General features: G+C 43.7%; 1 protein-coding gene and 1 pseudogene across 5 annotated transcripts in view; one reads left to right on the top strand and one right to left on the bottom strand.

Annotated features, from left to right (window-relative positions):
* The window catches only part of ZHX3 (zinc fingers and homeoboxes 3), a 123,189-nt gene extending 100,547 nt beyond the window's left edge, over window positions 1-22,642 (bottom strand). For 3 of the 5 annotated variants that reach the window (XM_016137550.2, XM_036229409.1, XM_016137554.2), the window contains exon 1: window positions 2,449-2,629. The gene's annotated coding sequence lies outside the window, so the exon portion shown is untranslated. Of the gene's footprint in view, window positions 1-2,448; window positions 2,630-21,791; window positions 22,423-22,476 lie in introns of those variants that run through there. The other 2 variants (XM_016137551.2, XM_036229408.1) reach the window with 2 other exon arrangements.
* On the top strand, window positions 10,216-10,334 carry LOC118610564 (annotated as a pseudogene).
* Window positions 22,643-22,664: the final 22 nt, after the last annotated feature.

The raw sequence follows: 22,664 nt of genomic DNA, 5'->3' as shown, positions 1-22,664 counted from the left end.
GCTATATCATTTCATGATATAGCTATATAAAAGCCTAAGAGACTACCAGGGAGGTCAAACAAATGGATGGATAATGAGCATTCATTCATTTGTTCATTCAACAAATATTGATTAAGCACTCATGATGTGTCAGGTGCTACTCTGGGCCCTGAGGTTACATCAGTAAAAAGTTTCACATTTCTGGGTTAATGGAGGGAAAGAGACAATAAACCAACAAATAAATACGTATGCATTTACCGAGTGGTGGCAAGTGTTATGAAGGCAAGTAAGGTGGGTCGAGGACAACGGGGAATGGAGTGTATTTTTCACGCAGTGGGCAGGGAAAGCCTGATAAGGTTATATCTGAGCAGAGACCTGAGGCAAGAACCATGACATCCGTGGAAGAGAGTTCTACGCAGAGGGAACAAACATGCAAAGGCACTGAAGTTAGCGTATGCTTGAAGTTTTAAAGGAATAGCAAAGAGATCCATCCAGTATGGCTGTTAGTGAAGGCAGGGAGGTAGGCCACAGCAAGGACCTCAGATAGTACTCTAAAATGAGAAGCTAATAGAGTGCTCTAAGCAGAGGATCTAACTTCTTAAAAGATCACAAAGGGAACATGGCTCTTACTAATAAAAACAAAACAAATAGATATCTCATAGTCTACTTATAGGTGAAAAAAACATACAATAAGACAATCTTACGGTATGGTAGAATTTTTGTAAGAAAAAATACTTATACATGAGAATAAAAGACTAAAAAGGTAAATTCCAAACTGGTTTTCTACAGTTTGTAGGATCGTGGGGTTTTTCTTATGCTTTTCTTTTCTTTTTTTCTTTTTTCTAGTTTTCTGCCTTAAACATGAATTATTTTTTAATTTTTTGATGTTATCTTAAAAAAATTACTCCATGAGACTGCCTTAGTCTGAATTGACTTAATTATGGAAGAAAAAAAAAACATAGGAAACATTTCCTCCCAAAATTACCCAGTTCCCTATGCAATGTTTGCCTGTCATGAAGCACTGAACAAATCAAGCACTGCTCAATGTATCAAGGTCACAAAACCAACTTGGTTAATACGTTTATCATTACATAGTAGCTCTGTGCTCTAAAGCAACTTTGATACTATCTTTCCAAGGCAGCAATAGAAGACCCTTTTCATTAATTTCCTAAGATTCTTTGATACTACTTTGCCACTTCTGGATTTTTCCACTGTATGTCTCTTAAAAACAAATTAAGCCCGAATAAATTGTTCCAGCTAATGAAGTGTGCTTTTGGCTCCTTCCTCATGGTTCAGAATTATCTGGCAAGATACCAAATTGTTTTAGGACGCATTTTCTCTAAGTTTTGAAATATTGCAATACTAAGTTACTACAAATAAAAAACATCAAGATAACAACATATAAGAACATGTATAAATGAAAACTACTGTAATCCTTTTTTAAATTGAGGATGTGTGGACACCTCATGAATAAATGTAATGTGTTCACATAACAGATAAAAACGGAAAAGAGTATGCCCTCTGTCCTCTACCTAACGCCCCACTCCCCCAATCACATAAGCTTCTCACAGGGCAAATGCCCAGGGCAATCAGTGCTCAGAAACGCCAACCACGAAACTCAAAATGAGTCAAGATCTCATACACTTTCCACCTGAGCTCCACATCCCACCCACTCCTCCTCAATCACTTCCAAAAGGCTTCTCCGAATAAAAATCCTAATCAGGGAAGGTTTAACAAGCCCCAAACTCTGTTCACACGCCACTCGCGGCATCGAGATTTTCTGTTGTCGCATGGGCAAACAAGGGTCCGGGGAGTCAGGATCCTACTGTCCCCTAATGGGTTGAATCCGGGTTCTGGTGCCTCCCTGGTGGAGCTCTTTAGACCACATCAGGGGCTGGCCCATCCCCGCAGGACAAACGAGCCCGCGGGAGTTGGAGCAAGTGGCTGGGGCTGCCCAGCATCTCCGCCCCACGTCGGTCAGGCAGTAGCCCGCGCTCCCCTACCGGCCCTTGGGCGCACACGCAGTGTTCCCATCGGGCGCACCCTCGGACACCCACCCTCACACGGTCAGGTGGACATCTGTGGACCGCCCTCCATAACCCCCTTGTTGCCCCATTCACAGCTGCGTGGCCCGCGGGGGGCTACGCTGACCCCCAGGAGCTGCGGCACCCCACTCCCCCAGGACGCCCGAGCCTGGAGCTGGGGACCGGGGTGATGACAGATGGGCGAAGGGCGGGGCTTCGGGGGGAAGGGGCGGAGCCTCCCAGCATGGGGGCGCTGGCGGCTGACAGAAAGACCCGGGGCAGCGGGCGGGAGGGGTTGGCGGACACTGCGGGCAGCGCCGGGGCTCAGGCGTGGCGGGAAGGAGCCCGCGCAGACACAGGGGGCTGACAGGCAGAGAGACACACAGACACGGGGACTGACAGTCGCGGGGGCACGCGGGGCTGGCGGGCCGCGGCGGGCGCTCACCTGGCAGCGGCGGCGGCGGCGCCCGCGGCCGTGCCGCTCTCCCCACGCTCCGGGCCTCCTTCCCGGCGGGTGGCCGGCCGGCCGGCTCAGGCCCGCTGAGGCGGCGGCGGCGGCGACGACGCCGGAGCCGCGAACTGCTGAGCGGCGGGGACGCAGCTGCACCAACCGACTCCGGGCCGCTCGGCTAGGCTCGGCCGCGCTCGGCCGCGCTCGGCTCCGCTCGGCCCCGCTCGGCGCGGCTGGGGCGTGGCCCGAGGCCCCCCGCCCAAGTCGCCTCTGGCGCCCGGGGGCGGGGCTTTCGCGCGGGCGCGAGCCCCCTGACGTCGCGGCGAGCGGGCCTTGTCCTGGGCGCATGCGCGGGCGCCCGTCCTGCTTTCACCCGCGAGCAGCGTGAAGGGGGTGGGGAAGAAGAGGACCGGGGCGGTGCTGTGGCTCCAGAGGTTCCCAGGCTTTGTACTCCAGGGTCTTTCTAGAAGACCACCTAAGGAAGGCCACACCAGGCTACACTTTCAAAAGGATGTAGGCAGGGCAAGGGCCAGAGGGCATCCCCTCTCACCCCTCTACCCTAGTCCGGCGTTTCTCAACGAGCGTTACCTGGGAGTCAGTCTGTCTTTTACCCTCGCAACGCTTCACCGCAGGTCTGAAGCTCTTCTATTTCCTAAAAACAACTTCTGATAACTGCTTTCCTAATATTAAATCTTCAGGTACCTGAGAACTTTAAAGCATCCGTTAGGCCCCTCAGATACAATGATGCTGTCCTTTATTCACAGCTTCTATTGTGTAACCTGTATCTCCAGGGATGGGAGTGGGCCCTTTTCTGAGTTTTTGTCACACGTTCCAGGCACCATTTTTCTTATGGAGCCCAAGTCTATAGCAAATATGTCAGAGAGTAGCCCCCACATTTAGAATCCAGTAATTAATAAACAGCAAGAGCTCTGCAGTCTGACATAACTGGGTTGGAATCCCAAATCTGCATTATACTGGCAGATTAATAGTGGGTTGAGTGACTTTGGACCTGCTATTTAATCTCTCATCCATAAAAAGGTTACAAAAATATTAGTAATTAAGCCGATAAGGAATGATTGAAAGGATTAAATGACAGCACACGTGAAGTTTTCTGCAGTGCCTGGTGCTCAATAAATAAGACTGACTGACTTTAACTCTAGGTTGCTTATAAGCTTCAGATCCTGAAAATCAGTGAATATATATATATATATATATATATATACACACACACACACAAGTGTTGAGCAATATGTCAAACTTGACATGTCCAAAGCCAAACTGGAAGTTGCCCCTCAATTGAGTCCTTTCATAGTCTTCTCCTCCTCAGTTAATGTCAATTCTATCCTTCTGGTGGCTCTGACAAACCATTGGAATCATCTTCAACTCCTCTCTTCCTGTCATAGCCCACGTGCAATCTAGCAGCAAAGTTTATCATATCTGCCTTTAAAGTACCTTCATTTGAGCCCTAATATAGTTTCCCTAGAATATTGCAATCACCTGCTTCCTGCTCTCCCTGAATCCGCTCCACTCGCATAGAACTGGTTCCCGAGCAGCCAGCATTCTGTTAAAGCTTAAGTCAAAGCATATTTCTCCTCTAAAGCCTTCAATGGCTTACCACCTCACTCAGAGCAAAACCCAGTCTTTTTGTCAAGAGTCTCCAACATTCTGTTTGATTTGAACGCCTGTCCTCCCCCACCACTAACTACATCTCCTCCCACTCTGCCCCTTCACTCCACGGCAGTCACACTAGCCTTCTTCCTGCTCCTGGAACATGCAGGCTCACTTTTACCTCAGAAACTTTGCACTTGGTATTTCTTCCTCCAAGACACCAGAAAGGTGAGTACCCTTACTCCAAATATCTACTCAAAAGTCACTCCCCCTGAAAGACCCTCCCAGACCACCCTGCTAAAATATCAAGTCCCAACCCCCATCGCTCTCTCTCCCCTCATCCGGCTTTATTTTTCCTCATAGCCCTTATGACCTGAATATCAACTGTAATGTCCCAAGGGCATGGACTTTGTGTTCCAGCATCTGGAACATGGCCTGACATGGTCAGGTACTCAATAAATATTTCTTGAAGGAATAAAAGTATATATGGGGTATGCTGTCCCAATTAACTTGATTTATTCAACAAACTTTTCTGAGCATCTATTCTGATCCAGACACCGTGGGACTCAGATAAATAGGGCACTCTCAAACACTGAGGAACAGAGTATTTTTGAGGAGAGAGAGTGGTAAAGTACTTTTGGAAGAAACTTAACACTAGATGGGTGTGACAACTGCTTTGAGAAGCAGAAAGAAGGACATAATAATATATAGGAGAGTGTGGAAAGGCTTCCCAGAGGAGGTGACATTGGAGCTGGGTCTAAAGAGTTGATGAGGAGACTCCAGGCAGAGGAAACAGCATGCACTTAACACCAGTGTTGGGAGGTGTGTCATAAATCATGTTTGCCCAAGGATGCAAATTATTTTTCTTTAAAAGTTTAAGCAGATTCCAGGTGACCCCAATAATGTCACCTGCACTCACTCACATTTCAATGATCTTTCTCAAGCAGGAAGGAACTGCCAGAAGTATAATTGATGCAATAGAATTACAACCTCAGCTCTATTTTGTTAGAATGAGCTACACCTGTGACCTTTTTGTGTCAGGGTCCAGAGGCCAAGAACATGTATCAGTTAGGAGTTTGCTGGCTGCAAGCACCAGTAACTCATCAGGCCAATTTAAAGAAAAGGGGAATCTGTTTTAAAGCTTTTGAAGAGGGGAAGAAGGGGGTCCCTCAGGCCAAGGGGGAAAAAAAACAGCTGGACTTCTGACTCAACAGGAAGCAGAGGAAGGGTTGCCAGTATGACTCTCTCCTGCAAACTTGTTTTCTCTGCTTCCAGATAATACAGTGGGAAATGTTTGCCAATCCCTCCCAAGCACATGACAGTTCCAACTACCCAGAGAAAGACTAAATATCCCTAATCATTCCAATTTCCAAATCCCAGAGAAGAGGACCTCACTGACCCAACTTAAGTCAGGTGTCTCCCTGCCCAAGAACAATCATGGCCAGCTTATAGGTGATGTCATTCACCAGGAAACCACTTCTGTGGATGAGGACCAAATAAATGAGAATTGTTTTGAGTTTAGAAGATACCTGAATATAAGTCCCTCACAGAACCATTGATTTCACTTAATTGGAAAACACCTGAGAGACATTTGATTGTGAAGCAGAGGACGATCATTGAATTTCTGATTTCTGCACAGAAAGGAAGGCTATTTTTAGGTCGTATCAAAACAGGAAGTTGTTCTTTTCCCAGCAAACGTGGACAAAACCTGGGGTGGTCTCCATAAGTCCTCTGTAGTGGGTATTCTGATAGCCTCCTGTGGTAGTTAACATTAATGCTAGTCACTGACAATTTGTTTGCTTCCCAAGGGACATAATCGGATTGTATTTCCTTATAGCTTAGAGTCCAGAGTGGCCATGTCACTTGCTTTTATTGTGGTCAATAAAGTTTGAGTAGAAGTATGTTGCTCCAGGTTTCAAATTTTAAGAGTTAGTAGGCAATTTTCTATACTCTTTCCCTCAGTAACAATAATAGACAATGCTCCATCGGTCTGGGTCCTGAAGTAAGAAAACATAGAATCATGCCCCTAGATGACCACAGTGGATATGTACTATAAGCAAGAAATAAACCTTTCTTACTGTGAAAACAAAACAAAACCTAGCCTATCCTGACAGATGCCCCTTGCTAGCATCCAGTCTATCTGATTCCTTAATGTACAACATTGAGACAATTTGAAAGGGATGGGCCCCATCTCCCACATGTGGGTGTGGACCCTGACTGTTCTAAGCCAGTTGATGTAATCTTACCTTATATTGAGTGCTTCATGGATACCCCAGCCTACATCTATCAGTACCCAAAATTCACCTCATCCCACTGTTTCCCTGGGCATCGGTAAGGAACCATTGGCTGCTGGCAGCTATTTTGTGACCATGAGGAGAGCCAGCCTAAAGATGAAGCTAATGCATGGACTAGGGAAAGGCAGAAAGAACTGAAGAGAAACAGTTGGAGCGCTGATCAAGGCTTACCTGAATCCATCTACCAAATGAAGTTAGGTAAACCCACAAATTCCCTTTATGGTTGATTCTAATTTGAGTTGGATTCTCTATTATAATTGAAACCAAAAGTATTCCAACAATGGCTGTTTACTGCACAGCTCTGAGTTGTAGCCAGTGCTATAGACTCCTAGGTGGGAAAGAGTCTGAGCTTTGAACAATTGCAGGAAGTGAAGCTGAAAATTCTACCCAATTTATATGCCAGCTTTTCAAGAATGAACATCACAACACAGGCAGAGCTCAGAAAAGGAACAGGATGAGGCTTGACGTCAGAGCCTGTCTTCTGCCAGCCCTCACAGCTGGGGTTCAGCTGCCTCCATGTGCAGGACTAGGCCAGCCCAGGACCTAAGCCAGGCATGACGGGCAGGAGCCCCAATCCTATCATAGGGTGGGGCCTGGAGTCACATCTTGTTTTCACAATGTGCAGTTTCTGCTGGACCAGAGATGAGTTTGACTATGCATGAATTCTCCCAGTTCAAGGCATTGTCTGTCCTCATCTACCACTCTGTTCTCAGTAAGTATGTATTGTGTATTTACCATATACCTGGCCCTTTGTTAGGTTCTGGGTATGTAGCAGTGAATAAAACCAGAGACCCCCATGGAGCTTACTGTCTAATAAGTAAGGCAGACACTGGTCAAGTTATCAAAAACATAAATCTTATGCAGTGCCTGGTACCATGAGATCCAGAAATGGGAGGCTTTGGCTTGAATATGTTTAAGGAAATAGTAGGTGTGAGATCTAAAGGGAAAATTGAGGTTAAATTAGATATATTAGCCTACTTGAACTTCCATTACTATCATAGACGAGGCGGCTTATACAACAATTAATTTTCTTATAGTTTTCAAGGCTGGAAGTCCAAGATCAAGGTTCCAGCCACTTTGGTTTCTGGTGAGGCCACCTTCTTGCTATGTTCTCATATGTATGGACTTTCCTCAATATGTGTGCATAGAGAGAGAGGGAAAATGAACTCTCTGGTGTCTCTTCTTATAAGGACACTAATCCTACTGACTCAGGACCCCACCCTTATGACCACATTTAACCTTACTCCAAATACAGCCCTGTGGCAGTCAACAGTAAATGATGATTTAAACATACAGGAAGAAAGAACATGGACAGTGAAGCAGATAATGGGAGGAGATGAGGCTGGAGAAGTGGACAGGGGCCAGATCATATGGGGCCTTGCAGGTCATGGTACTAATTTGAGACTTATCCTAAGAGCAATGGGGTTTTATTGAAGTGACCTGAGTAGGGACAACATGCTGGGTGGAGAAGATTGGAGGGCTCAGAATCAGTGCAGGGAGAACAATAATGAAGTTGTCAACAGTATTGAGGCTCAGCCCAGGCCATGCAAGTGGGCACTGGTCAGCCTAGAGGAGACCAAGGCCCAGGCCCAAGGAAGAGAATCTACTTCTGGCCCAGGTGAACAGAGACCTTGGACTGCAGAGTCCAATGCTGGTCACATTCTCAGCTTCCCTGCAGTCCTAGCTTCTCCCCTGCTATATTCCACATGGTGGACCCTCTGCCACACATGGCCTCAGCCAGGACAGCCCATCTCTGAAGTGAGTTAAGTTTCCCTAGCCCTAGTCTGGCCTAGCCTGCCTTCCTGCTTTTCCCACGTTGGACCACAATATGAAGCTCAACAAGCTGCCCCCTGACCCAATACCAATCCAACAACTGCCCATTCCTTCTCCAGATTTCTCAGTGAGACGTTTAAGCCCTCAACCAACAAAACTCTTCACACTTTACTAAATCAAGGGTTCTGAAGAGCTCTCAGAAAAGATGTGAACTGGAAGTGATCTATTCCTTTCAGTTGCAGCCTGGTTTCAAGTCAGCTGAGTGCTCTAGAATAAAGACAAGCTCTGAATACAGATTAAAGGGATTCTGAACTGTTAGCATTCTCAAGGGGCTAGCAAAAAAAAAAAATTAATCTCTTTGGGAAAAGTTTACATGATTATAACCTTAAAATTTTTCTGCAATTTTCTTCAAACATTACAATGCCTAACGGACAGTCAAATAAAGCCAGACACATAGGAGATAAGACACTATAAGAGGAACTGAGTAAAACAACAAAGAAACAGATTTACAAGGACCTTAAATAAAGGAAATATCAGACACAGAAAAAAAAAAAAAAACTTAACTACATTCAAGGAGATAAAAGCCAAGCTTTGACAAATCAAAATCATGAGATAATTTTTCACAACCATTAGGATGCTTATTATACAAAGAAAGAAAGAAAGAAAGAAAGAAAGAAAGAAAGAAAGAAAGAAAGAAAGAAAGAAAGAAAGAAAGAAAGAAAAGAAAGAAAGAAAGAAAAGAAAGAAAGAAAGAAAGGAAAGAAAGAAAGAAAGAAAGAAAGAAAGAAAGAAAGAAGAAAGAAAGAAAAAGAAAGAAAATAAAAGGAAAAGAAGGAAAGACAAGGAAAGGAAAGAAAGGAAGAAAGAAAGAAAGAAAAGAAAAGAAAGAATAGAAGAAAGAAAGAAAGAAAGAAAGCAAAGAAAGAAATGAAAGAAAGAAAGCAAGATAGAAAGAAAGAAAGAAAGAAAGAAAGAAAGAAAGAAAGAGAAAGAAAGAAAGAACAGGTGTTGGGTGCAGTCATAGGGAAATTGGAACCCTTGTGCTCTATTAGGGGACATGTAAAATAATGCAGCTGCTGTGGCAAAGAGTATGATGGTTCCTCAAGAAAGTAAACATTCAAACAAAACAAACTCACAGACACAGATAACAGTATGGTTACCAGGGGAGCAAGGGGGAAGGGGAAGATGAAGAGGGTAAAGTAGGTTAAATATATGGTGATGGAAGGAGACTAGCCTGCGGGTGGTGAGCACAGCACAACGGAGTATACAGATGACATATTATAGACTTGTATATCTGAAACTTATAAAACATTATTAACCAATGTTACCCCAATAAATTTCAATAACAATGGAAAAATGCAAAAATATATATATATAGATTTCTCAAATGACCTAGCAAATCTACTTCTGGGTACACAGGCAAAATAATTAAAAGCAGGAACTTGAACAGACTTTGTAGAGCCATGTTCACAGGCAGCATTATTCACAATAGCCAAAAGGTGGAAGCATGCAAATAATCACTAACGTTACTGGTAAGATGAAAACACTCCGAATGAAGTATGGAGAGACAAAGAGATAGAAATATAGACGGTGAGAGACAGAGGTTTAACATACATTTTCATTGGAGTCACAGAAGGAAAAAAGAGAATGAGTCAGAAGCAATATTTGAAAAGATAACATCTGAGAATTTTCTAGAACTTAGGAAAGACATCAAGTCATTGGTTGAAGATACCAAATTAATCTACACCGGCAAAACCAAAGACATATCGAATTGGTCTAACACAAAAGTAATTTCAATTCCAGAGGAGTGAGGGGAGAAAAAAGACATTTCAAAAAAGACTATAGTTAAAATTTCTTTAAAACTTAATGAAAGATATGCAGATTTAAGAGGCTCAGCTAATAAATACATTGAATAAAGAATACCACATCTTAGACACAACACAAATTATTAAAAAACAAAAATAAAATTTTAAAGGCAGGCAGAAGAAAAACAGACGTAATTCAGAAGAACAACAATTAGAATAAACAGCCTGCTTCTCATGAGAAAGAAGATAGAAGACTACAATGGAATCTTTAAAGTCTACAGGGCTATGGCCATGCCACCCTGAACAAGCTCGATCCCATCTGATCTCGGAAGCTAAGCAGGGTCGGACCTGGTTAGTACTTGGATGGGAGACCACCTAGTAAGACCAGGTGCTATAGGCACAAGAAATAAATTAAAAATAAGGGATCGTAAGCTTGACAAGTTCCTTGCAACCTGTTATGTCAACCAAGGGTTGCCTCGCCTAAAAAAATAAAAGTAAATAAATAAAAATAAAATCTACAGGGGAAGAAAACTGCCGAGAAATTTTGAACTCATTGAAAATACCCTTCAAAACTGAAGTGAAATAAAGACATTTCCAGGCCACGAAAAAAAAAAAAATTGGAGAATTTAATGCCAACAAGCCTGCACTATGAGAAATACTAAAAGATTTTCAAGTTGAAGAAAAACAATTCTAGGTGGAAACACAGAACCTTAGGACAAAATGAAGATCACAAGGAAGGATATATATGTGGGTAAGTATTTAAACTACTTTAAATTAAAAATTAATTACTATTTAGAGCAATAAAAATGTATTTTAAGATTTGTAACATGTCAAATATGTAACAAAATAGCATAGAGTAGAAGTAATGATGGAAATTATAATGTTATAAGGTTTTTACATTGTTTGGAAGATTTTGAAGGACTAATTCAAGTTATACTGCAATAAGTTAAGGGTGTGTATCATAATTATTAAAGCAAGCACTAAAAATATTTTTTAAAGTGCTTTAGCTGAAAATCCAATGGAAAAGGAATTGAAAGCAGGGTCTCAAAGAGATGTTTATATACTCTTGTTCACAACAGTGTTATTCACAATATCCAAAAGATGGAAGCAACCCAAATGTCCATCAACAGATGAATGAAAAACAAAGTGTAATATATTCATACAGTGGAATATTATTCAGCCTTAAAAAGTTAGAAAAGTCTGACACCTGCTACAACATAGATGAAATTTAAAGACATAATGCTAAATGAAATAAGCCAGTCACAAAATATAAATATGGTATGAGTCCATTTATATAAAGTACAGGCATACCTCAGAGATATTGCCGGATTTGGTCCCAGACCACCACAATAAAATGAATGCACAGTAAAGCAAGACACACAAATGTTTTGGTTTCCCAATGCATGTAATAGTTTTGTTTATACTCTACCTTAGTCTATTAACTGTGCAGTATATATACAATAATGTTTTGTCTAAAAATACAATGTATAGACCTTAATTAAAAAATATTTTATTGCTAAAAAATGCTAACCATTATCTGAGCCTTCAGCAAATAATAATCTTTTTTTCTGGTGCAGTCTTACCTTTAATTTGTAAAAAATGCAATATCTGCAAAGCACAACAAAACAAAGTGAGATAAAACAAGGCATGTCTGTTCCTAGAAAACGCAAATTCATAGAGACAGAAAGTAGAATGGTGGTGGCCAGAAACTGTGGGAAGGGAGAAATGGGAAGTTATTGTTTAATGAAGCTAGTTTCGGTTTTGCAAGATAAAAAGAGTTCTAGAGGTTGGTTGCACAAAAATGTGAATATACTTAGAACTAATAAACTGTACACTTAAAAATGGTTATGATGATTAATTTTATGTTATGTATATTTTACTACTATTAAAAATATGATGGAGAAGATAAAATGGAATAATAAAAAATCCAAAAGAAGAAAACAGGAACATTTACCAGGTAGGACAAATAGAAGACAAATAAGATTATAGAAGGAAATGGTTAGGAACCACACCTGTAATTATGTTAAATGTAAGTGGACTAACTATTTTACTAAAGTTTGACAGGCTGAATTTAAACAAACAAACAAAAATACTCAATTATATGTTTATGAGACACTTAAATGTATGGGCACATAGGTTAAAAAGATTAATTATTCTAGGTAATATCTGAATAAGATATAATACCTCCAAATTTATTTTATAAGGTCAGCATAATCCTACTACCAAAACCTGGCAAGGACATTACAAGAGAAAATATGACAGACCAGTATATCTCATGACCATAAATGCGACAACCTGAAACAAAATGCTAGCAAATCGAATCCAGCAATAAATAAAAAGAATAAATCATAATCAAGTGGAGTTTATCCTGGGGATGCAAATGGGTCTAACATTTTAAAATCAACCCAACCACATTAACAGAATAGTAAAATAATTTGGTTTTCTGAATAGATGACAAAAAAGAATATGATAAAATTCAATATCTATTCCCAATAAATACTCTTAGTAACCTAGGAATAAAATAGAACTGAAAGAAAAAAAAGTAAAACTGTCTATATTCAAAGGTGACGTAATTGTGTAGATAGAAAATTCTAAGGAATCTCAAACAAACTTTTAGGACCAATTAATGGTTGTCTTAATCTGGCTGCTATAATGAAATACCACAGACTGGGTAGCTTTTAAACAATAGAAAAGTATTGCTCACAGTTTTAGAGGCTAGAAGTCTGAGACCAGGGTGTCACCATGGTTTGGTTTGATGAAGGCCCTCTTCCGGGCTGCAAAATCAATATTATACCAAAATTAATCTTATTTCTATATTCTAGCAAATGTCCAAAAATAGTTATTAAAAATAGTCAAAACAGTTCGAAACAGCAAAAAAAACCCCAAAAAACAAAAAACAAAAAAAAACCCCATAGCTATAAATGAATCTCAACGAAAGACATGTAAGACCTCTGTAAAGGAAACCATGAACATTTTAAAAGACATCAAAGAATAAATGAATAATGGTGACACCATGTTAATAGATTGGAAGACTCAATATTGTAAAGCTATCGTTATCTCTGACTGGTCTATAGATTGAGAGCAATCTCAATTGATTTTCATATGGAACTTGACAAGATGATTCTAACATTAAATTTATATGGAACTACAGAAGACCAGGAAGAGCCAAGGTACTCTTGAAGAAGTACAAGGTGGGAGAATTTACTCAATCAGCTAATGAGAGTTATAATAAAGCTCTAAAAGTTAAGACAGTATGATATTGGCACAAGAGTAGACAAAAACCAATGGGCAGAAAAAAGGCCCCCCTAAAGAGATTAAGGATAAAGATGGCATTGCAAAGCAGTGTAAGGAAATGATATTTTGAAAAAATGGTGCTGAGTCAGTTAACTATCCATATGGAAGAAGCGACATTGGAACCCTATCTCACACCATACTCAAAAGCCAATTTCTTATAAATTTATGGACCTAAATGTAAAAAGTAAAACAATAAATGTGGTCTGACATAAGATACTCAATAAATATTTCCTAAATGGATAGGTGTATACATGAGATGTGTTCTTCCAATTTAACTTTATTTAACAAATGACAAAACCAATTTCTATTGGATTATGTACTTAAATATGAAAAGTAAAACAATAAAGCTTTAGAAGATAACATACAATAATATCTTCATGACCTCGAAGTAGAAAGTTTTCTTACACAAGACAGAAAACACACTAATCACAAAGATTGAGAAATTGGACTTCTTTACAATTAAGAACTTCTGTTCATCAAAAATCATTAACAGAATGAAGAGGCAAGCCACAGATGAGAAGGATTTGCAACACACATAACTGACAAAGGGTTTATATCCAGAGTATACCAAAAAAATGAAGACACATCGATTGAAATGAGCAAGGACAGGCTCTTCACTTCACACAAAGAAAATGCAAATGGCCAATAAACATATGAAAGGTGCTTAGCCTCATTAGTAATCAAGGAGAGGAACCAGAGTGAACAACTACTACAGACCCAGCAGATGGTAAAAGTACAAAGTCTGACAGTACCAACTGCTGGTGTGAACTGTTGATGAATGTACAAGGACAGCTCTTATGCATTGCTCGGGAGAGTGTATTTGTATAATCATCTTGGAAAACAGTCTGGAATTATTTTTTAAATTTAAGCATAGACATACCCATAACCCAGCACTTGTGCTCCAAAGGATAGACCTAAGAGAAATACATGCTCAGGTAGAGCAGTAGACATGTACAAGAATGTTCACAGCAGCATTATTTATAATAGCCCCATGTTGGAAACAGCCCAAGTGTCAATCAGTAGTAGAAGGGATTAACTGTGGTATATTCACTCAACAAAATGCTGTATGTAGCACTAAAAGTGAATGAGCTACAGTTGCACGCAACTTGTAAATAACGTGGAGTGTAAGAACGAAAGCACACACACTTAATGATTGCCTTTATAGAAAACCCACCACCACACAAAAGTAAACACACCCCTGTCTCCACAGTCTTTCACCATTCCTGTACTTATGAGCTACCTGAAGAGTGACAACAAAAGACAGATTTAAAAACAAGTCGCGGAATCACTCTTTTGTCTCTGGCTAGTCAATGCCCTGCTGGAATAGCTCCTATCTGGAGGGGTGAGGAGAGGATGGTCGTCGGGGTGAGCTGAAGGAAGAACAAGAGTCAGACACTCCTGTGGGAGTCCACTGTGATGACCTCAGTGACATTTTAATGAAGTTGCTCAAAGTTAGGAGGGTGTAATGACAAATTTCTATTGTGCTAAACCTTTGTCAGAGACTTGGAGACCATGTGTGGGAAAACGGGCATGGGTAATTCTCGAGGTGCCCCGCAAAATGGGGCCATGCAATTTTCACAAGATTCCTAACGATGAACGTAATTAAGTTTGGTACATGTTCTTCCAGTTTCTTCAGGGTATCTCAACACTTTTTGTTGTTATAAATATGGAATATTACACATACAGTTGAACTATTTTTAACTTAAGGCATTAAACATCTGTCCATTTTAATACACATAGATCTACTTCACGCTTTGGGGAGTGATGAATATATTCATTATCTTGATTGTGGGGGTGGTTACACGTGTCAGAATGTACACTTTAAATACCTGTGGTTTGCTGTATGTTGGTCATACCTCGGTATAACTGGAAAAGTATTGTGCTTTAAATCTCTTTTAGTTTTCCCCACCGAACACTAAGTTCCACCCAGGCTGTTGTGTGTATGTCTTAATTCGCAGCTTCTCCCTGCTGTGTAGAAATAAGCCGTTGAATGGGCAGGTCGGTCTAAGGAAAGTGAAGTCTGCATCAGCCTTGCCCTCGCTTCCCATTCACCTATGCCATGAACAACGCTATCATAAATAACCCCGTCCTTGTCCTCTTCCGTATCTCAGCAAACTTCCTTCAAAACACACGTCAAGAAGTGAGACTGCCAAACAGTGTGTCCTAGGCTTCACGTTCCTGGGAACTACCTGCTTATTTTACAGAAGAGCCGAGCAAGTTTCCGTTGCTGCCAGCCGGGCACGAGAGTGTCCAGTCTCTTCACTTGGGTTTCTGACCCTTCACACTGCAACAGGACAGAGGACATGGACTTCAGTTCCTAAGGTCCCCCTTCGACTTGGTATTGACTTCATGGTGGCTGACAGCTAATTCTTCAGGCTGTGGCACACAGCTGTGGCCATTCCCTAAGTGCTTAACACAGGCAATTTCTTCTTTATTTTTACCTTTTTTTTTTTTTTTAATGTTTTTGGGAATGGATGCAAGTTAGAGATGGAAGCCCTAAAGCCGGTCTTTCTGGAGCACTCGCTGGCTGCCTTCAAAGATCCCACCTACATGAAGGAACTGGGCCTGGGTGCTTAGCCAGTGTTTTAAGCTGCAAGGAATGTGGTGACTCAGCTGGTCGCTCAGGGACACCTCAGTGAACAGGGCTGGGGAAGGAAGTCATTACACAGACAGCTGGGCTGTAAAAAACAAAAATACTCCACACACCAAACTCTATAAAGCAGTGTGGCTGGGTGTCCCATGACTCAACGGGACCACTTCTGCCACATGGCACACTGCTGGCTGCTCCTCTGAGCCGCTTGAAAAGCTAACTGGGTGGGGACCCCGGGAAAATCCATGACTGTCTTTTCTCTTCAGCCTCTCTGCCCACTGCTTCCCTCAACAACCCCCTTCTTTCTCCTGGCCCCTTCCTCTTTAACCCTCTTACCCTTTACTTAAAAAATAAGGCTGGGATTTAGTATTTCACACCTGCTAGAGACGTGGCCAGGACATAATGAGGTCAGAACATTGGCAACCAAGTGAGTCAGGCAGATACCAGCAGTCATATCACCTGGGCAGGGTCCAGAGTACTGGAGAAAGAGGCCAGAGGGATACAGACAAGCAGCAAGGGATGGAGAGTTCAAGGTAGAGGTAAGACCATCAAAGATGCAGACATGCACTCGCTAATCTTGATTAGAGACCTACAATGTGCCAGGCACCATTCCTGAGATAGATCAGTGAAGACAGATCGAACGTCTCGTCTTCCTGGGGACTATATTCTCATAGGGGGAAGATAACACCAAATATCATAAAAAAGTAAATTGTATAGCATGTGAGAAGGTGATTAATGCTACTGGAAAAGATTAGAACAGGGACAGGTGGATGGCAGGGATCAAGGTAGAAAGTCTACATTTGAATTATCTTGAGGTGGATAAGGGAGTAAAGCCAGGTGGGTGTCTGGACAAAGAGCACTCCAGGCAGAGGAAAGCCCTGGCACAAAGCGGGGCAGTGTGCCTGGTGTGCCCGCGGACCAAAGAGGTGAATGTGGCAGCTGCAGTGAGTGAGCGAGCTGAGTGGAAGACGAGGGCAGAGAGGTGGGAGGTGGGAGGCTGGGAACCCTGGGAAGATTTTGTGCAGAGACCTAACCAGAACTGTGGTTTTAACAGCATCCTGCTGTCAATGGCTTTGACCTCTGAGAGCATAGTGCACGAGGAGTGCAAAATAAAACTACCGATTGTGGTGATGGTTTCATGGGTATCTACATGTCAAAACTCAGATGTATACTTTAAACCTAGGGGTCCCCAACCCCTAGGCCACGGATGGATACTCGTCTGTGGCCTATTAGGAGCCAGGCTGTGCAGCAGGAGGTGAGCAGCAGGTGAGCCAATTTTCATCTGTGTTTGCAGCTGCTCCCCAGCACTAGCATCACCGCCTCAGCTCCACCTCAGATCATCAGGCATTAGATTCTCATAGGAGCACCAGTGCCAAAAACAGGTTGGGGACCACTGGCCTTTTGTATATCATTCGTCCCTCTTTAAAACTGGAAAAATAGTGTGTTTTAAATCTCTTTTGCTGTTTTCCCACATAGCCCTGTAAGTTCCATCCAGGCTGTTGTGTCTAATTCACAGCTGCTGTGTAGAAAGAAGTCTTCCCGAAAAATTCTTTGAAGATGAGAGCGATGTTGGCACAGCCGGAATTACATGAAGCATTGGCAGATGAGGGTCTCGGAGTATTAGAAAAGGACAGTCATAGGACAGGCGTTTCAAAAGAATAATTTAAGTAAGAGGTAAGAGAAGCCGTTGGGAAAACCAAAAGAGCCTGGAATTATTTTTGGATAGTTATGCTCTTTGGAAAATACAGTGATACCTAAAGAATGTCATATCATGTGATCACGCAAATCTACACACTGCTCCCAAATCACTGAAATTATTCTTGTGGCACATTAAAAATTAGGTTAAGGGGACATGGCTCCATAGTGTAGTGGTTAACATGTCTGCTTTACATGCAGAAGGTCCTGGGTTCAAACCCCAGTGAAGCTACAGTCCATGGTCTATGGCCATGCCACCCTGAACAAGCCCGATGTCTGATCTTAGAAGCCAAGCAGGGTCAGATCTGGTTAGTACTTGGATGGGAGACCACCTAGGAAGACCAGGTGCTATAGGCCTAAATAATAAATAAATAAATTATGATAGGGTGGAATACAAAACCAACATTTTATTAAGATTTTGCTCAGTATACTTAAGCATAATAACTGGTTTCCCTTTCTTCATATATAACAATGGTTCCTCCTCTACCAGGTTGTTACAATGATTACATAAGAACATTCACTAACACATGCAACTAATACTTATGAGTCTTTTGCATATGAGGCACCAAGTGAGGCTCCAGGATACAGTGATGAGCAAAAAGCGCTGTCATCAAGACACAGCATTCATCAGATGGTATACATAAAGTGTCACATAAAACACCGAGACGAAAAGACGTGTGATATTTTGAGAGCCTATGTGAGGGGAGAGTCAACCTCGCCGGAAGGTGTATTATTTAGCTATTGCCGTGTGACAAATCACTGCACACTTGGAGGCTTTGAACGACATCTGTGTATCATCTCAGTTTCTGTGAGTTAGGAGTCTGGGCATGGCTTAGTTGGGTCTTCTGCCTTGGGACGCAGAAGGCTGCAATCAAGGTGACAGCCGAGTGCATTCTCATCTGGAGGCTAAACTGGGGAAGAATCACTCAGGTTCACTCAGGTTGTTGGCAGGATTCATTTCCTTGTGACTATAAGATTAAGGACTCTGGCTTCTTGCTGGAGGCTGCCACAACGAGAGACCACCCATAGCTCCTTGCCATGTGGGCTTCCTCAACATGGCTGTTTACTTCATCGAGTCAGCAAGCAGAATCACCAGAGCTAGTCTGCTAGCAAGACTCTAATATGATGTAACATTAATCATGGGAGTGACAGCCCATTACTTGTTATATTCTATGGGTTAAAATCAAGTCACAGGTCCCACCTATATGCAAGAGGAAGGAATTATATACAAAGGCAGGAATGTCAGAAGGCAGGGATACAGGGGGTCACTTCAGAGTCTGTCTGCCACTGAAGGCCTGCCTCCCTGAGAAAGTGACAGTGGAACTGGGATCTAAAAAGTGAGCTGAACGACATGGGCCAGACAGTGCACGTAACATTGACAAAGAATCTAGTACGATGACTAGAAATATTGTGTCGCTCCCTTGCTCAACAGCCATCAGTGGTTCCTCAATGCCCATAGTTTTGCCCCGTATCCAGACCACATAGGCTGTCTCATTGTGCTCACTTTCTCTCTCCAGTATCCATCCCTTCATTTGCCACTTCCTCCCACTTAGACTGCCCCTGCCCCTCCTATACATACTCCAACTATATGTAATTCAAGGCTTAATTATAACAATATTTTTGAACATCTATTTAAGTGGAGGGCATCATGCTAGACCCTCCTTGAATTACAAAACATGAGATATGGTCCTGGATGCCAGATGGAAGGTGGGGAGCAGGAGGTAAAAAGAGGAAGGAGGTCTCCTTGCTGAAGGTCAAGTTTATGGAGCAGTTGATAAGTCCTGCAGGGATTTTGGACACACAGAAAGCTCCACTTCATACCATGATCTTTTAGTATTCTTACCTAGGCTAGAAATCACAAGCAGGTTCCAAAAGGGTTGGGTCAAACTGATGTTTTTCTGGGAAGGACAGGTGAAGCCTGGAACTGCCCAGTTACAGCCCACACTGCCAGGCAACCTGGCCAGGCCAGCTCAGTCTTTGGCTAGCATCAAAGGCTTGGTTGGCAGGAATAGGGGATAGTAATGGAAATCTCCTGCCCTCTAGCCTAGGGATCCCTGACCACATCCAGGGCTAGTCCCTTAAAGGTTGGGAGAAGGGACCCTAGTAGCTGCACAGCCTTAGCCACATCAACAGAGGAAAGGAACATGCACCGAAAAGCAACCCTCCTGGGCCTTGGCCCTGAGCCTAGCTTCCTCCAGCATAAGGTGAAGGGCGGGCCAGCCAGACCGGAGGCGATGTGGAGGCGGAGCCTGTGCTGCTGCTTCCCCAGCCTCACCTCTTAACCCCAGAATACATTAACTTTGTACACGCCTCTCCAGCTTGGGCCAACACACCTGCCCACTGCTGCAAGGGGGGGGGGCAACCCCTGGGTATCTCCTTGCCACATGCACCCCTACTCTCTTCCTAATCCCTGCTCTACTTGGAACCCAGAGGACTTTTTCTCAATACCCATTAAAGCTTCTTCCTTTGCTTTGAGGGCAGAGGACCCAGGCACAATCTAGTTTCTCCCCTATCCCCCACTCACCTTGCCTCACCTTCCGTCCTTAGGGGTAAGCTACCCCCAAGGATCTTTGTACAAACTAGTCCCTACACCTGGAACACTATTCCCACCCTTCTTCATCTAACAAATTCCCATTTATTTTTCAGGCTTAGACATCTACTGGGGAATGCGCTCCTTGACCCCCTCTGTCCTGCTATGGGCTCCAAGGGCTTGGTCCTCATCATCTTACATCAAGGTTGCCTGACTGCCCCTCTGTTCTCTTCCTTTCTCTGCTTCTCCTCCCCCCAAGGCCATCTTCAGGGCCTGGCCCAGGCTTAGTGCTTGGTGCTCGGTCCTCTATTCTTCTGCCTGGATGGGAGACTCCTGCAGCCACTTCATCTCTTCCAGCAACAGGTCTCAAACTAGAGCATGCATCAGAGTCACCTGGTTGGGGGAGGTTATAAAATACAGATGGCTGGGCCCCCCACCCGCAGAGTTTGATTCAGTAGGTCTGGAGTAGGGCCTGAGAGTCTACATTTCTAACAAGTTCCCAGGTGCCGCTGCTGCTAGTCCAGGGACCAACTTTAAGAATCACCGTCTTAGAGCATCAGTGTCTTCACTGGTAAGGAAGAATAACTGCTCTTCCTACTGTGCCAGGTTTTGTGAGAATCCAGTCAGCCAATGCAAATGAAGAAGTCAGCATCTTGCCTGCACCCCGTAGGTGCCCAATAAGTGTTTTCAGTTGCTACTGGGAGTGGGCAGGAGACGTGCCAAGCAGGAAAAACATGAGCAGGAGCAGAGATGGGAAAGGGCCCAAGCAAGGCACCTGGGCTGACAAGCCAAGGCCCGGCACAGCAGCCAGGGAGTCCAAACTGTGCTATGGACGCAGCTGGGAGCCACACGCAGTTCTGGAGCAGGGCAGTGACAGGTGGAAGCTGAATGCGGCAACACTGGGCAGGCGGCCGTTGCCGACAGCAAATCCCACGTGCTGGCTTCTGCTTGGCTGTTTGGCCAGGCACTGGGTTGCCAGATTTAGCAAACAAAAATAAAGGATATCTAGCTAAATTGAAATTTTGGACAAACAACAAATGATTTTTTAGTATAAGTGTCTCTCAAATATTGTATGAGACATATACTAAAAAAAAAAAAAAACTTATTTGAAATTCAATTTTAACTGAGCATCCTTTATTTTTATTTGCTACATCTGGCAACCCTAGCCAGATACCAACTGCCTACCCCGCAACCCCCAAGCCAGCAGCAGGTAACCCTGCCTCCCTTTCTACTTTCAAGGAGGCCACCAGGAGTGGGAGAGGAGCTGCTCCCACAGGCAGTCTTGCCGTCCATGACAAGCGGTCATAGCTCAAAGAGAAGGGACTGTGGCATCTGCAGTCCCGACCTCTGACCTCTCCTTCCTTCTTTCCTTCCCAGGCTTGCTGGAGGAATTCCCAATGTTTCACTGTTATACGTAACAGTTATACGTAATGCTTCCACAGACATGTTTGCAGTAGGGCACCGCCCTCTGGCCACCTTGAGATACTCTGCTCCCAGCAAGGCTCTTCTGAACCAGCCAGACACTGCCTGGGTTCAAGACTGACGCCAGAAGACTTTTGCCAAAAGACAACTGAAGTTCCAACCAGACTCTGTCATCATTGGTCACAGCACAAAGGCGGCCACCTCTCACTCCCCACCACCCAGTACTTTCTAAGTACTTCGCCGCTGCGCCCCACCCCGCCAAGCCTTTCCTCTGTGCCCTCCCTTTTTACAGCAAATTCTCTCACCCGCTGAGCTTTCTCACCTACCTGATCTTCTTTGCAGAGGCGGTACACCCTCAAAGGCTGTCGGAGAGCTCTTTGATACACGGCAGGCCGAGAACCACAGATCCAAAGGGAAGAAACGTTCCCTGGCTCGAACCTCGCCCGTGGCTCCCGAGCCCACCGAACGATCTTTTCAGAAGTGCGCGCACCTGGGCCCACCTGTTCTAGTCCCGTGGCGCCTGGAGGCGGAAAGGATGTTCAGCTGGGCGAGAAGGCTGGTCACCGCCTGCCCTCTGCTGGCCAGTGGTAGTATGGCGGCCCCGAGCCTGCTACCGCTTCACCAGTGCGTCGGATAGTTGGAACGAAGGAGAACGGGCTTTTATGGAGCTCCCGCTGTATGTCAGTCACTGAACTGGGCGCTAGGGTGCAAAGATGAACGCGGTCTGCTCTCATAGAGTTCAAATTCAAACGAAGAGGCAGACAATAATCATACAGTCATTCAAGCAAATATGAAATTACAACTGTGGGCTCTGTGAGCATACGATACGAGGGTCCTGTCCAGTCTGGGGGCGGGATGGAGGAGGGGGAGTCAGGGAAAGCTGCACCCGCGGAGGGAATGTTTTGAGCGCCAAGTACCTCATAAAGTCATTTCATGTAATGTCGAAAATCCTGCAAGGTGGCTGTTCCCTTTGACAAAGCATAAAACGGGTACGGATTGTGGAAAACTTACCCAAAGTCACACAGCGAGCTGGAAGCAAAGCCAGCAAGACCTAGGTCGGCCAGAATCGAAGGTCCTTTTTCCTCCACTCCTGGCAGGGGGCAGGTGGCGGGCCACCAACATAGTCCTCCTAAGCAGGTCTAGGGTGCCGGGAGGGGCCAAGGTGGAACCTGCGTGGGGCGGGGCCTGAATTCTGACCC

The sequence above is a fragment of the Rousettus aegyptiacus genome, unplaced genomic scaffold, assembly GCF_014176215.1.
Source record: "Rousettus aegyptiacus isolate mRouAeg1 unplaced genomic scaffold, mRouAeg1.p scaffold_m13_p_12, whole genome shotgun sequence".
Taxonomy (NCBI): Eukaryota; Metazoa; Chordata; class Mammalia; order Chiroptera; family Pteropodidae; genus Rousettus; species Rousettus aegyptiacus.
This window is presented reverse-complemented; position numbering and strand designations above follow the sequence as displayed.